Source organism: Macrobrachium nipponense, chromosome 43 (assembly GCF_015104395.2).
Source record: "Macrobrachium nipponense isolate FS-2020 chromosome 43, ASM1510439v2, whole genome shotgun sequence".
NCBI lineage: Eukaryota > Metazoa > Arthropoda > Malacostraca > Decapoda > Palaemonidae > Macrobrachium > Macrobrachium nipponense.
The window spans coordinates 19457253-19474752 of NC_061104.1; the positions used below are offsets into that span (position 1 = coordinate 19457253).

The 17500-nt window shown below is 38.0% G+C and overlaps 1 protein-coding gene across 7 annotated transcripts in view; it reads right to left on the reverse strand.

Annotated features, from left to right (window-relative positions):
- Nucleotides 1-14551, reverse strand: part of LOC135213543 (rho guanine nucleotide exchange factor 18-like) — a 1147377-nt gene extending 1132826 nt beyond the window's left edge. For 5 of the 7 annotated variants that reach the window (XM_064247500.1, XM_064247499.1, XM_064247497.1 and 2 more), the window contains exon 1: nucleotides 14284-14550. The gene's annotated coding sequence lies outside the window, so the exon portion shown is untranslated. Of the gene's footprint in view, nucleotides 1-1400; nucleotides 2545-14283 lie in introns of those variants that run through there. The other 2 variants (XM_064247496.1, XM_064247495.1) reach the window with 2 other exon arrangements.
- Nucleotides 14552-17500: the final 2949 nt, after the last annotated feature.

Consider the following 17500-nt stretch of genomic DNA (forward strand, 5'->3'; position numbering starts at 1 on the left):
TACTAACCGCCCTTCTAAAAAAAAAAAAAAAAAATGTTTGTTTAATTGTATGGTGATTTTACGTTGCCTGGAACTAGCGGTTATTCAGCAACGGGACCAACGGCTTTACGTGACTTCAGAACCATGTCGACAGTGAACTTCTATCACCAGAAATACACGTGTCTAACACCTCCATGGAATGCCCGAGAATCGAACTTGCGGCCACCAAGGTGGCAGGTCAAGACCATACCGATCAAGCCACTGAGGCGCCCCCAAAAATGATCCATAGTAAACATATTTTCATAACCATTGTTTCTGAAACAGAAAACTTCTAGTAGTAGCGCGTGGCTAGCGGCAGGTTAAACATCCACAGCCCTCCGCCACTGCCATTCGGAAGCCATATCAACGTCTCCCCTGCGTCAGCAAGCGCATACTTAACCACCTAAAATCCGACGCTGATAAAATTTTGTGTTTCTACTCTGTAATCTAGCCCTTTTTTTTTCTTTCTTTGGTTATTCTGTTGTTTAGGCTATGCTGTTGAACAGTTCGCTTTAGGGACGTGAACGAACAATTTTTAAACGATTTCATAATCGATTGCCAATGTTCTGCAATCTCGTGTGTTATGATCCTCAAGATTATATATATATATATATATATATATTATATATATATATATATATCTATATATATAATAGACATATAGATATATATATATATATATAGAAGATAGAGAGAGAGAGAGAGAGAGAGAGAGAGAGAGTTAATCATTCCACTAACAAAAATCCTAAAATAAATAAGGCATCTGTTCATTATTTATGTCCCACAAACATGTGACAACTATGCATCGCGTCAACAGAGCAAAATACGTCTGCCTGTCTGTCAGTCTTACGTAACATATCGATCTGTTACTGGCCCGAGGTATACGTACAGAATGTTGAAGGGGAAAAAAAAAAGACACTACACGAATATACTGACTTCGTTACTACCCTAATGCTATTCTCTTTGCTTTTTAATACATTTTCATCTATTCATTAATTTACTTTTTCTTTTTTATTAGAAAAATATTCTTCTTTCTGCATTTCCCTTTACTCCGTCTTACTTCACAATGAACACCATATTCTTTGGAAGCTTGAATTTCATGTCATTGAGCCCTATAGCGAGCTTGTTCCAGATCAATAGGGTTCATCTTCTGACATTACGATAATAATATTGTGTATATGTGTATATATAATATATATATTATATATATATATAGATATATATATATATAATATATATAACATATACATATATATATATCTATATATATATACATATATATATATACTATATATATATGATATATATATATATATATATATATATATATATTATATTTATATATATATATATATATTTTAAGGCGAATGTGCAATACGTACCTGGATCGATAGCTAAAACGAACCTCCCAGTATTTCACGGCAGCTTCCTTTCTACATCTTGAGGGGACTTCGATCCTAAACACAAAAAGGAGCACTCTGTTCTCGTAGGAGCTGAACAAAGGTGGGTCTCAATTTCCTCCACGAGGATGCTGTTACACACAATAACAATGTTTCGTGCCACTGGCATTCACACGGTTTTATCCTTTGTTTAGGGGATGATTTTTTAGTCCATTCACTGTCAAATTCTCAACAAGGACTGCTCCACCCATAAACTCAAATTGTCTGGTTGTCAAACAACCGAGACGATCCTCAAATCACGGGAGGAGATGACGACGATCAAGTCACTGAACTTTTCAAAGGTCATTTTCCCCCGTGAATCCAAAAGGCGACGAAGATGAAACGAGATAAGACGCTGGCGGTGATGCTGCTGGTCTTCTGAATTTTGGGGATCCTACTGGTGGTATCTCTCTCTCCACACAAAGTTTTGTTAGGTGGGTGGGTCAAGGGGGGTTCAGCCAACCCCAACGGGATCGCTCGGACCCATACGCACCCCAAATCTTTCTCTCTGCAGCTACATCACTACCGACTAAACTTTGACCTAAAGTTGAAAGACCAAATAGACGTCCGCTTAAATAGCTATGGGGGGAAAAATATCTAAGCCGTCTAAACACGAAACGAAACTGTCAACTTTCTACATTTTTTAAACACAGACAATAAAAATAAAATTAATAATAACGAAAAAATAAAAAAAAATAAAAAGACGGACCGCGACGGCACTCGCCAAGTTCACTCCCACCCCCAAACCCGCGCAACACAAAAGTTCGACTCGAAACTATCAAGGCGCCGATTATTATCAAACACTACAGCAGGAGTTCCCAAGTTCCCTCGCTCCGCTCCGGATCATGGAAAGCGATCCAGTCACGGGGAACGGAACAACACAGACTCAGACGACGACGTCCAAGGGGCACTCATGACACCACCATCAGTCGAGTCATCATCATCATCAGCCAGCAGAGACACACACGACAGCGGGAAAGTCAACGTCCGCTAGGCCAAAGTCTTCTTCTTCCTCCTCCTCCGAGCGAGTCTGACGACGGGAGTGTGGGAGCGTTATGGAGGCCCCACTCGGACCGACGCGGTGGCTCTAACTGGCCCTGCCAAGCACCTGCGAACCCTCTCTCTCTCTCTCTCTCTCTCTCTCTCTCTCTCTCTCTCTCTCTCTCTCCTTCTTCTCTCTCTCTCTCTCTACCGCTGCTGCTGCTGCCTGCCTCCTCCCGTTGGACCAACCCCTCCACAGCCGAAACTGAACTCCTTCTTCAGAACCGCCCACTTCTTTATTTTATTTTCTTGAAGACAGTCTCTGCGTATGCTATTTGCTCCGAAAAGCAAAAATGAGTGCAAATGCATGTTCGTGCGAGTTTTTTTTTTATAAATTCATGAACTGTTCCATTGTTTTTGTTCTCAATTTGAGAACTGCAGAGGCTATTTATTTTTTTTTCCTAAATTCGAGAACTGCAGAGGCTATTTATTTTTTTTCTAGAATCGAGAACTTGAGGCCATTTATAATTTCTATTTTTTTCCTAAATTCGAGAATTGCTGAGGCTATTGATTTTTTCTAATTTCGAGAACTGCTGAGGCCATTTATTTTTTCCAAGTTCGAGAACTGCAGAGGCTATTCATTTTTTCTAAATTCGAGAACTGCAGAGGATATTATTTTTTTCTATTTATTTCGAGAATTGCTGGCTATATTGATTTTTTTCTAATTTCGAGAACTACTGAGGCTTTTTTTCAAAGATTCGAGAACGCAAGAGGCTATTCATTTTTTCTAAATTCGAGAACTGCAGAGGATATTTTTTTTCTAAATTCGAGAACTGCAGATGCTATTTATTTCGTTTTCTTTTTTTAAGTTCGAGAACTGCAGAGGCTATTTATTTTGGTCAAAACCTAAGAACTGCAAAAGTTATCGAAATTCAAAAAAGGCATTATTCTTTTTTTTTTTTTTTTTAATTCGGGATCAGTATACTTGCTTTTGTTTCTCAGTTCTAGAATCGCACGCGGTTCTCTGCACTAAAGTCAAAAAATCTTTCGTTAACAATGACCCTTGTCAGTGATTGTTTTCTTGCGAAAAATCTTTAAGTTCTCCATCATGAGATTCGTCTCATTACTATTACTTTTAACGAGATTGTCATTACATATATAAATGTCCATAATATACAGGTATACATCAATCCACCAATCACTTCCTGTGGCACCCACGGGGATGCATAGGTCCTCGATGAACTCTGCCCGCTTCCACATCCTGTCCTGGGCCAACTCCTCCAGCCCTCCCCAACCCTCACTGCCCTAAACCACACGTCTAAATCAGGCCTACCTCTCTCCCTTGTCTACCAAGGGCAACCTACCCCGGTGTCTCATACTATTCCCTGTCTTCTATAAACATGGCCTTAGACCACTGTTTCTCAACCTTTTTCTGGTGGCTGGCCCCCTTCAATCCAGTGCAAGTTGTTGTGGCCCCTCCATGCCAACTCTGAGTTCTTACCCCCCCCCCCCCCCCCCCCCCCCCCCCCCCCCACCACACACACCCGCCTTCCGTCCATCACCTTAATACGCCTAGGGAAGGTATATTAATGGCCCCTGAAAAAAATCTCATGGCCCACGTTGAGAAACACTGGTCTAGCCACTTCCACCGTGAGAACCTAACATACTTCCCTAATTCTGTTATTTGATATCCTGTCCCTCCAATCAATCCATGACATTCTTCTGAGAGCCTATTTTCAAATGCTAAGAATCTTGTCTGCGGGACAGCTCTACTTTCCTACGAAAAGTGTCTACCTTCTCTAGTTACTGTTATTGTTAACGAGATTGTCATTTAATATGAGATTGCCAATGGAAATAAATATATTTCTTTACCATATCACCTTTCATAACCAATTGATGTTTGTGTGTGTCAACAACAGTACGAATTAATATCCTGTACATGATCTGAAAATTTTGCACAATTAATAATGTTTATTACTAACTAAATTGATAGCTAACTGAAAAAAAAAAATTAAGCTCAATACTGCTAGTCTGAATGTATTCGTTTGGGTGGTGCTTGATCGAAAATAAAGAGATAAATGTTGAGCACGGTAATCAACAATTATTAACGACTGAGCAATAACAGAGGCCGTGTTTAATCTTGATATTAAAGACAACAAGAGATCAAGAACCCGCAATGGCCGAGGGACAGCTAAATCTAGAATCACATGCTAGTTAAAATGAGTAGAAAAAAAAAAAAAAAGAGATTAATCAACAAACAATGACACAATCCCATTTTAACTGGTTAATACGGAACAATTAAGCGATTAATGACGACAATCATAAAAAAGGATCTTTAAAATGGATAAGGCTTAGTACATGAATAAATGATTCAGATCTCACAATATCAGAACCTTTGTTGAAACTGGCGAATTAAACCAATTAAACGATTACCGTGATAATCCGACAATAAACAGAATAGCTATATACCTGTTTAGACTAGTTAATCTGGAATAATTACATAAATTTCAACTGATGAGTCATAGTTCACCTTAGTTGTTGTGTTAAGTAGGTATTCTACGTGCATTTTCATATACAAAATATATAATATGGCATTATGTATGGCTATTAATCCATCATAACATTAAATGGTGAAGATTTTCACCTTTTGCTCTTCATTTCTATGTTGTTGAAGCTCGTTAATACTGAACATGAAGTTCAACAAATGGCAGGTATCTTGCTCAAAGCGAGGCATACTGAATAATTAAATAATCATTAACTGACAGTGACAGAGTCCTTGTGTAAACTGGTTAACAGCGAACCAATAAATAATGACAAGACTCCGTTTCAATGCATTCATACTGAAATAAGAAATAAATATATAAAATCCTTAACGACCGACTGTGAAAAGATCACCGTTGTAACTGGTTGATATAGAACGATTAAATGAGCGATTATTGACAAAATAAAAACAATCTTTTTTTAAACTGGTTGATGCAGAAAGCTTAAATAAGCGATTGACGAAAAAAAAGTTTAAACCTATTCATAATGAAGCAATAAATAACTCATTAATGACTGACGGTAACAGAAGTCCAGTTTAACCTGGTTAAGATCAACTACATTAAACATAAACAACTCATTACATGTAAACGGAAAAACAACCGATAAGATGCATAAACAATCACATCCACAATTGCCGTACTTACAGCTTAATGAAGTAAAGAACGCTACGCAATACAGTAATAGAAAGGAAGAAACGAGCGGCAATCGAATAAATACCAGACCCACTGGAATGTCAGTGAAAACGAGGCGTTAAGAATAACCATAGCTGACAGCTGCTTTCCACAACAGCTCCGCGACGCCGAGCCTCGGGATGTTCTCCTCCTCCTTCCCTCCTCCCCCTCCTACTCCTACTACTACGTCAACAGCCCCATACGTAAACAACACGAGGAGGAGTTCCGAGCTGAGATAGTCCTTACTCCAAGCATCATCACAACAGGCGAGCTCGATGATAAACACCCTCTTCTGAACGCCATTACATGATCTTTACGATTCCAGAATTTAGGGCAAAAGCCATGCACTGGGACCTATGAGGCCATTCAGTGCTCAAACGGAAACTGGAGCAAAAACTCGCAATTGCACTATGAATCAATTGCGAGGAGAGGGTGGAAAGTGAGATGGCAGAATGAGAATAAGAACGGAGGGACAGTAAAGGGAATAAAGGGGTTGCAGCTAGGTGCCAAAAGGGTAATGAAAAGAACCCTAAGTAATGCCTACAGTGCACAGCAAGAGGTGCACTGATGGCACTAACCCCCGTACGGAAGATCTATGCGATACGCTGGTTTTTCCTTGACTGGACTTTGTCCCTAAGCAAATTATGGCACATCTACAGGAGTCACTTTCGCGATCAAGAGTAATTATATAATAATGGTATAAGATTAATACTTCAAGATGTAAGAGCAAAGTGCAATAAACGCTGAATTCCAGAATAACGCAAATGTGACCAACTTATTTTTAAATGAACTATTTAAACCCAATAAACTACAATCAAAATAAACACTTGGAGATGTCAGCATACGTGTACAGTATGTTACAATCAATTAGCTAAATATACAGAGTTAACATATACTTTAAAAAAATCAAGGCATTACATCTCTTACCTCAAACAGAGCATTTCCCATGGAATAGAGCATTGGTATACAATACAATATTACCGTTACACCATGACATTCCCAGCCTCAAAATATTCATATTTGTAAAATAGGAAAAATTTCAAATCTGCTAAATGATGTTCTGATTTCATAAAATTAATTAAAAGTGTCTACACCTTACCCTGTAATCAGCGGTCAAGACCAAACACCCTCAACTACAAGAAGTGTCTAGAATACTTATATCATAAGGTACTCCAATTGGTAGGAGGTAAAAGTTATTTCACTGTACGCCCCGAACTCCTTCAGACGTCCCTCAATAACTGACATATTCATAAACTTCTCACAAAATCTGAATTTTAGCCAAAAACCGCTGAAACATAAAGCAGCCCAGCACATGACCACAAGTGCACCTAAAAAATACCAGTACCTAGCACAACCATCCATTCCCAAGATGAAAATTTATTAAACATGAATCAACAGCTATGAAAAGTAACTGGTTCTAATGATCAGTAGTGCATAAGAGGCTAGGGCTCAAGATACAAGGGTAGAATACTGTATTAATATAGAAGCTACTGTGTATTGTCTCACTGTATTTTGACAGCAAGACCCCGTGGACATGGCCAGAAATAAGGAAACATTTCAACCTACCAACAGAAAAACATGCCAGAAGTTGAGCAACATTGGCTGTAGTAAGTACCTGGAGAACTGACCACAAAAAAATAGCAATTGTTGACTCATTGGCTCAAAGATTTGTTTGTGGGGGCTTGAGATGGAGGTTAGCAACCTCACACTATTTAGAACTGAGGGGTAGGTAATGCCTAAATGCCTTCCTTGTCCCAGATAAATAAGAAAGATTAGGGTTGCTGTTCCTAATATTGGGAGAGGGAAAAAGAAAAAAACTGCAAGCCATACGATGGTCCATCAACACAATAATTACAGGCTAATTTTCATGCTAAAAGTATCTTGATTTTACCAATCTAATTACAAGTACGTATGGCTTAAAATGCCAATATCTACAACTACATCATATAGAAATGGATGGCTCCATTAAGTATTAACGCTGACAGAGTGCATGCAACTTGGTTCCCTCAGCATAAGCAGATGGTCATTATTGTTCCCCTTTTAATCCAATGACCATATCAAAGAATTTGGAGAATGCACCAAAACAAGATCCATAGAGAATGGAAGGAGAAACAGCCATCGTATCCAGTCATCTTTAAGTCAAACTATCCCATCCGGTGGCAAGATAAACCAGGACAGCTAAAGAATGGCATCATTAAATCTTATTTCTCATCCCAATATCAAGTAGCATTGTTACCCTACATTGAACATTTTCGTCTTTATCACAAGGTCTGCAAATGTTGATTTAAATAATTCAACCTTAACTCATTACACTCTATGACCAATTACGGGTTAGCCTAACCTGTAAAAAGATTTGGCAAATCTTGAAAGAAATTCCTTGCCACTCTGAAAACAATGGTTCACTTAATCAACACCAAAAAACCATAGGAAATTACTAGAGCCTCATTACACCAGCAATCTCTGAAGGTGGTATATTCATGAGATACCCTGACTCACGATCACATGCAAATTTAATTTATAAAACTTGATTTTGCCAGAATCATTTAGGCCACTGTACTCAAAAAAAAAAAAAAAAAAAAAAAAAAAAAAAAAAAAAAAAAAAAAAAAAAAAAAAAAATCCAATAATAAAAAGCACTACATAACGCGTCGAAAAACTGCGCTGGCTTTTGCAAAACTGAAAGACAGTACTGAATAGTATTAATTGTATTCAACTAACTGTTGAACACAATTGATTTAAAAAAAAAAAGAAGTTATGTTACATACACTGTAAATTGAAATTAGCAGAAACTACTTGGAAGTAAGGTGGAGAATATTTGAAATGTGTAAAATAAAGAAAACTATCAATAATCATCATTGCCAACACATCTTTTGGTTATTAAGATTCATTAACAAATGATTCCATTATAATCCACCTACCAGAACTGTCACTAGAATGCACAGTGCCAACAAACTTTTAATATAGTAAGTTTGCACAATTGATTTAATCTATATATGTAAAATGCTATCAAAATATCAAGACCTGTCAACTTTCAATATCAATGTATTAATTCTGATGCAAAATAAACTTGATAGCTGACCTTAAAATGTATGCTAAATCAAACCAAAAGGATGACTCCACTTTGTCTTATGTTAGCGCTAAGATAATTAGTAGGAATGTAATGGCTGACAAATAGAACAACGATGAATAGCTTCAAAAGATGAGAGAACAGGTTGAAATGTGACAGAAAATGCATGACAGGTAGCATTGCATTTTACATAGTAGTACTTGTATTCCTGGGTAACAGAAGGAATAATAATTCCCATTCCTATTTTCTGGAACTGCAGAGGTAAAACTGCTTATGTTTTCATTCAATACCAAAATTATAAGCATTTCATAACTTGTCCTCAAGTAACCTATGGAAAAATCAGCTGTTGTGATTCATATGTCCTTGAATGACTACCATGAACTGCATATGCAGATTCAAAATACAATAACATTAGTTTATGAATATAACACAGCCAAAGAAACTTACCAATAATTTAAACAAACCCATGTCCTTACCCAGTCCAAGCCTGAAGCAGGCAGATTAAAAAGTGAAGGAAAACGGAATAAGTCCAACTTCCAAAAGCAAGTGACATGAGTGGTGATAGAAATGGATCATACAAATCAAGGAAAAAAAAAAAAAAATTATGACTCAATAATTGATGTCACTGAGACGGAAGCAATCAACAGACCAAACAACCCAAGGATAACTTATTTCTGTAAATGTTTAAAATGGCAGTCTGAAGGGTGTTGTATTGCCAACTGTCGGGAAAAACAATAAAATTTTTAACAACAAGGGGACCAAAATAGTTTTGTGAATAAAAAATAAACAAAGATTGATATCAAGGATTCCAGGGTGAGCTTAAATTAGTCTGAAATTTGTTAATATGATAGATGGTGGTAGATGAGTGAGTGGGGGGACAACCAACAATTTTCTGCAATTACCTAACACTTATTCCTTCGGCATCAAGGAATAAGTGGGGTGGTTGATGACGGATTATAATAAAAGGCTCTAGTTATAGGTATACTCAGAAAAAAAAACTCTAGTTACATCTCAGAAAAAATACAAATAACAGAAAGAATTTTAAAAATTTGGGATTTCTTACAAAAATAGGATTAGGGAGTGCTTACTCCTGCAACTGTCCATTTGGTGTGACACAGGGATGCCAGAGCAATAAGACCCTGAGCCTAGGTAAGCAGTGTCTGGAATCTCACTCATATAAGTAAACCTTAAAGAATCAGGTTTGCCTCCTACAAAGAGGGACAAGTTGTGCAACAGCTTCGTGGGTTCAGATTATAGGTCTACCACCAACTCATCTCACATTGTTAACCGGGAGAGCAAAGTCTACTGCATCTTATAGGCCAAAGGTCCAAGACTCAGATGCTTGAATGTGTAGCTTATCTACATCTGCACCCATTCCAGCATCTATCTGGCCTGCACTGCTGCCTCAGAGGAAGTACATAAGAAAGAAGGAACTGAGAAACAATTGTATCTCTCATCAGAGACTGACAAGTTATAAGCCTTCACCACAAACTCATGAACGACGAATAACAAGGGATTCCCCACCATACGGGCAATATAAATAAAGGCCATGCAACCCACCAATATGCTTTATCAAGGGCTAAGGCTAGCAGGAAGACAGGCTCAAGTGTGAGATCTCGGGGGAAAAGAAGAAACTATAAAGATCTGGTGGTGTCAAAAGGTGATTATTCCTCCCATAAACATAAGCAAAAGCTTTTTTGACCTTCATCCTTGTTCACAAAATTTTTCCAATGAAAAGGGGATCAACTGGCACACTTCTCAGAGAGCAGATCAGGACTGCAGGTCCTACTCTTACAGAATGAACAGTATTGGTAGGGATTCACAGACAAGGCCATGAGACATCCACACACTTGCTCATGTCCTTCATACCAACTCTGTTCATTCTTTTTAAGCATACCCTCTTTCACAAGAAAAATCACCACACATATAGAAACAGAAAAACAAGTTAAATCTTGGTGATCAACACAAGTGCTGCAAGACGTCCTCACCTGATGGTGGCCAATAATGTTTGCCAACTCCAGGCAAGAGGGGGTTTCCTCCTACTCACATACACCAGGTACCTAAATTGTTACAAAGTTTCAATGACTGATTCAGTTTTGCAATCATGAATACTCCTGCATAAAAGGCCATCATTTGTATTTTCATAAAAGCAAAACCAAAAAGTTACCTGTCTATGGAAAAAAAAAAAAAAAAAAAAAAAAAAACTAAAAGGGGAAAAAAAAGAAGGGAAAAAAAAGAAGGAAAAAAATGGGAAAAACAAGATGCTAAGTCCCAAAGGCCTCTGATGGAAAAATACGACTGGCAAATAAAGACCTAATACAGGAAACTATAAAAAAATATCTTGGAAGCTCTGGATTGACCAATATAATTATAATTAATGTGCTGTGTGCAGTAACATGCAGATGATACAGCAGTAAGGGTCCTTTGCTAAATTCCTTCTGCTCCACCTACAATGCCTCCTGGTCCGTTTCATCTACACCCTTTGGTTTATTCTTACTTAGATGTATATTAAGCCTGTAACTTTAACGTGTTCTATTTACAATTCTCATTAACAAACACTTCATTCAGGTCATCCCTACTGACCTCCTCTTTCTATATTTTCTATTATCTTTGGTAAATTCTTTCAAACGAACACATTTTTTAGTGGACTGAATTTCAATATTGCCCATGTAGGCTTTCCCATATGAAATGGTTTTATCTTCTGAATAATAAAATCCAGACATATGACAAAATTACATCACTAAATTACTTTAAGCTACACTATATTCATATTAAAGTCAACAATCAAGTCAACAGACAATAAAAGGAGACAAGTTGGGCTGAAAGGTGTCACTGCTAAAGAAAAGGAAAACAAAAACGATAAAATGGCTCCATACAAACACTGGAAATGGGGAATGGATACATCTGGCTAAATGCTTCCCTGATCTGAAGGCTATTGTCATCTTCAAAGAGGAAGTTCAGGTGATCATAGGAATTCCAGAATGAGCTTTACTACCCTAATGCCATTCAAAACATCATTATAAATGATCCATGGAAGGCACTGATCATGTAGTTCTTGCACAACTGCCAAAGTTCTGTGAGGTTCAAGAAAGCAATATTTCTGTTCAATAAAACTGCCCAGCAACTTTATGCCACCTTGATTATTTAATTCAAGAAAATGAGGCTATAACCCAAAGTAAAAGGCTACAGAGTGGGTGCAACTAAGGCCCATAGGGATGCTGAAAACATCATTTCGTAATGCCTACAATACACCAAGTGAGGCGTACTGACAGTATACTAACCCCTGAAAGGTGCCATTGCTTGGGTCAAAACATGACAATGAACAATTATATTCTCAGTGCTGTACAACCATAACTATATACACTGGAAGGACAAAACACCTTGTGATGGAAAAGGCCTCTGTGAAATTCTGCCACTCTGGTCTTAACTGTGCTTTGTCTCTGCTACTTTGGGAACCATTTCTAAATAGCACCTGCCAACAAAATGACATTCACCAAATATGACAAGACCTGAAGAGTGCACTATCTGTGTTTTGTGGTGTATCATGATACGTACTTTGTCCAGCAATCCACTGTAGCCTTTACTGGGTGCTGTGTACACCAAATCCATTGCTAAGACTGGTGATTCTGTGTTGGGTCTTTTGGGCTGTGTTGATGGTACCACCATCTGCCAAGAGGGTGTAATAAGTTCTTAACCTTCAGACAAAACTGGAGATATGGGTAAGAATGGTCTCAATCATGTGTATATCTGCAGAGTAGTATATACATGGATATGAGAATTTAAGTATAGATTATCAATAATACTTAAAAAATTATTACATTCTCTTGTTTTTGTAAATAAATGAAAAAAGAGCAAATGAACTGAAACAATATGTGGAACTGTGGTGCTAAGCAGTTCTAATTTTGCTAGCAGGGTGATAATGTGGTTGCCAGCCCGCATGTAAAGGTGAGGGGAGCACTGCCCTCTCAAGCAGTTAGTCCAGCTGCTGGAGGGAGAAGGTGTTTTGAAATTCCTCAATGCTTAATCAGGATGTACTATTTGTGATAGTGATCAAATTAGTGACGATACTGATAATATGTAACGCAGAATAATCTACTCAGTGGCGAGTTGCAGTGAATGGGAAAAAATGATAAGCACAATGTCAGTGAGTAAAATTCAAAATAGTAGCTTTCAGTAGCGGTTCTGCTGCTTTCCTCAGAGAGAGAGAGAGAGAAAGGGGGAGAGGGAGATGGGGAGGAAGGGGAGGACTGGAGAGAGAGAGAGAGAGAGAGAGAGAGAGAGAGAGAGAGAGAGAGAGAGAGAGAGTATGCAGTTAATATCAAGGAATTAAAAAAAATTATAGCCCGAGCGGCCACTGTACAAGCCTTCCATTCAGTTACTGCTCTAGGCATACATTACACACCCTGTCAGTTGTTGGCTGTTACAGTTACCATGTTTCATGTTTTTTATAAACAATTTTTATTCATACACTGTTCATAACTTTACAAAATCTTGATTCTTGATCAAACAAAAATTGCTTCTTAAAACTGAGCTTGACTTTAATTGGCTTTAAAATTTTAACACTTGCCTACAGGCATTCATAATGGACAAACATAAAAAAGTCACTAATGAACAAAGCTTGCTTCCACTGTACAGGAAGGAATGCCATTATTTAAAGAAAACGGGTAACAATGACACATAGCTAAAACATAGGTAAAGAGGTTTATGATACATAAGGTATACAAAACAACAATATAAAGAGAATTAAGGGCTAAATTTACAAGTAATAGGTGACATTGCCGGCGAAAAACTGGCGAAGGCTGAGGCTTGTAACCACATTTCTGATTTTTCTCCTATACTGTCCCATGGGTCTTTTAAATATATATTGCCATTTAAATTTGGATAAGTTACAATTCATCTGGTTGGCTACGCTTGCCACGCCTGACTCAAAAGCCTATGAAATTCTAAAATCGAAGTGTTTCTGTAACTGGTTAGGCTACTACCATTTTACTTGAATTTCCGACTAGGCCTAACATGCATCTGAAACTACTAGCTTCAATTAGTAATTTTAACTTCCCCTTTCTTCCAGTCCCAACATGTCATACGAAAGCCTAAAAGCAAACATAAAACGCAGACAAACATCCTCAAGGTCTGGCATATTTACCAAATCCTATAGTCTACCATGCGATAGGATAAACAAGATAACATTCTATCGTAGGCCTAGTTCGTTATAAGGTGGCGTACCACAAGGATGGCTTTCGGACCGAAAGACATTGATGCCAACGACGCTGCTCTTTAAGGCAGTCAGTCATAGTCAGTGATTTTGCATTATTGTTTAATTAAATTCAACACCGTCAGGTTAATAAACGAAGTCATATCTTACATAGGCCTATGAAACGAGTCAAAACCTTGAACACTCCCACACGAGTGAGTCACCGCTAAACTCGCGCCGATTGTCTACGGATTTTCCAACATTTTTGACACCTGAACTGGTTGTGAGATTTTAACGGCCCTCTATACGATTAAATGAAGGCGTCAGATTTAAAATATACAGTTGTAATGACAATACAATGAACATAATATACTCACGATGCAGCTGAAGAGAGTACACCTGGTTAGACCTACTGGGAATTGAAATTCCCCCCAAGTATGGACGTTCGGTCTATCGACGGAATTTCCCTGGAACTGCGGCGTCCTCGAACGTAATCCTCGCATCCGTTCCCTTGGGAAAGTGTTTAAATTGAGAGATAGATGAAACTGTAACGATCAAGTGTACGAATTAACACAAAATTAACACAAAACTCGAGAACCGAAGTCGGGCGCAATACACTCTTCACTGAAAGGGTGTCAAACTAACCCGATAAGTTCACGAAAGGGAGAGAGTGTGGCGCCGATAGATGGCAGCACGATGCGTTCGCCAAACTTTTTAAGGATTCAGATGCTTTATGCTCGTCCGGAACTCTCGGAACCGCGTCGATTCTATTCCAATGGACTCAAAACATCTTAAGGAGTCCTCGAAAATTCGGATTCTTATTAGGGTTACTGGCAGGTGAGGACCTCAACAGGTAGCCGTAGAGGGGGGGAGGGGAATAGAGGAAAGAGATCCTCCGTATGATGGCACCTTACTCAGGCGTGGCCGAATTACACAGGGAATACTGCAGGCAGTTCCGCATCCGGTTTTCACTTTCTTTCCTCTATACTTTGAAACTATGACACTAACATGAGCTATAGTCTATAAACTAACCTCTATAACCTAATTAGCAAATATCACTGACTGATACTTGTAAATTAAATCGTGGAATTCAAGCCAAAACGAAAAATTCCTGCACCGATTAATGACGATTCCCGTGACGACTAACGGACGCGAATTTCTGCTACGGGGAGATAATGGATCACGTCTGTATGCAGCATCCATGTCACCCACAGCCCGCTCACGAGAGATTGCCGAAACCCGCTACTTGCAGCCACCGAGAAGATCCGGGATGTCATGCGGTTTTACAAATTGAAATGGCCTGTAAAGTGCTTCTTTTTGGTGTCTTAATTATTATTATTATTATTATTATTATTATTATTATTATTATTATTATTATTATTTTGGAACAGACCCTTTTCGGACAAAGTTCCGTTCAAGAAGAATGGCTGTATTTTGCCGAATTTTAGTAAAACAGGTCATTCTTTTAACCAAGCATACTATTATATTCTCTTAATTATTATTATTGATTATTATTATTATTATTATTATTATTATGTTATTATTATTATTATTATTATTATTATTATTTATTATTATTATTATTTTGGAACAAGACCCTTTTCCGGACATATTCCGTTCAAAGAATGGCTGTATTTGCGAATTTTATAAAGCAGTCATTCTTTTTAAAAGCATATATTATTATTATTATTATTATTATTATTATTATTATTATTATTATTATTATAAAGGTGAATTTTTAACGTACCTATTCCTTTTTGTTGTCCCACAAATTCACAGCTTTTGTTTGGCTGATCTATTATTATTATTATTATTATTACAAAAACGATATCGATATTATTAAAAATTAAATGAGGTGAAAAATAATGAAAATGTAGAAGTTACACAGCTTATGGGAAAAGTCCAAAGGGAATGAATTAACAGTAATGGGCAAAAAGGAATAATCCTGTGAAATCAAAATAAAATTTCTAAAATTAATTATGCGAATATCACGTAGCTTCCTAGAAATAGTTACCTTAAGTCCAGCTACATATTGATATCATCATAGCCTATCATAACATGAAAAACAACAACAATAATAACAGTTTTTTTTTATATACGACAACAACATCAGTAAGATGTGGCTCCAGAACTCATGCAGATGAGTGTGCTACTAGAAACCGCGCACAGTGAGAAAAGTGTTGGACTCCTAAGGAGGTAGGATGTAACCAGGAATCCTACACTATAAAACCCACCCAGTCGAATAGGATGACTGTGATAGACCAATAATAATAATAATGTTACTTTATATTTTCATAATAACTGATTTCATTCCGAATTTCTCTTTACCTTCGGTCGTCTCTCGATCGAACACCATATTCTCTGGTAGCTTGAATTTCAAGTCAATGTGTGCTTCTGTCATACGAATAGGTTCAACAACAGCAACAAAATAATAATAATAATAATAATAATCATTCAAATCAAGCTGAAGACCCAACAAGACAGCAACAGCAAATGCATCTCCGAGCCTCATTTTCCCGGCCGCAATTTCCAACGCCAATTGCCGGGCCCCCCAGCATATTGGCTGGAACTTTGCTCAGAAGTCTGTCGTGTGTGGACAGCTGCAAAACATGAAGCTGCCCGAGACTGCTAGACAGAGAGAAAGTTCAGGAAGAGGAAAGGAAACTCCACGCAATGCAGTGGGGTCCCGTGATGACTGAACGCGTGATTGACCATGTATGCAGGTCGTGGTACGATCTCGTGTAGTGTGAGAGATGCAGCTGGTTGGTGATACTGTTCGTTGGTACTAGCTTAGAGGCGCGATAAAAATTAAAACAGCTTCGAGCGGAATGATTCCTGAGAACTTTTAGCCTTTTCCATTGTTATTATTAGACGGCTCGGACTGTTTTATTATCATTATCTGATTCCTGCAGGTATTATAGGTCACATCACTACCAGCACACGTTTAATAGTTTGGTTCAAGCACGGTCTAAAACGTTTTCCCAACCATTGGGATCGATCTCAGTGCCCCTGCCAGGTGAGGCAAGCCTGATAACCAATGAACTATGTACGAGTCAAGGTTGCCTTAGAAAAACTCAAATAATAAATTTGAAAAATAAGTAATGAATAAATACACCACAACGAAGGTAGTTCGTTTAAGTTCAGCCGGCCTTATGCCGGCACGGGACACTGCCCTATGGGAGAGAAGTAGGGTGTCTGGTGTGGACCGCCAGACTCTCTACGACCAACGTCTACATCAAGAATATACTTGTGCTATTCTTCAGATCCGCTTTCTTGTGGCGCACGTGTGATATTCTTAGTACAACAGTTATCTCGTGAAAGAGAGAGAGAGAAATAGCTTTGATATTCATTGTGATTCATTTGGTCTTTATCATAATTCTTTATCCTTTGTTTTCACAAATTTCTTTTTACTTGTCGAACTAGTTTTTCTTCGTACTTACGCAGTTTACGCGCGCGCGCGTGCGTGTGTGTGTGAGAGAGAGAGAGAGAGAGAGTGATCGCATAAAAGCCACGGTTATAAAAACCGTTACTAGCGTAACGCTGACTTCAAAAGCCTGCTACAATTTGCTGTTATGATATTTTTAAACAATTATT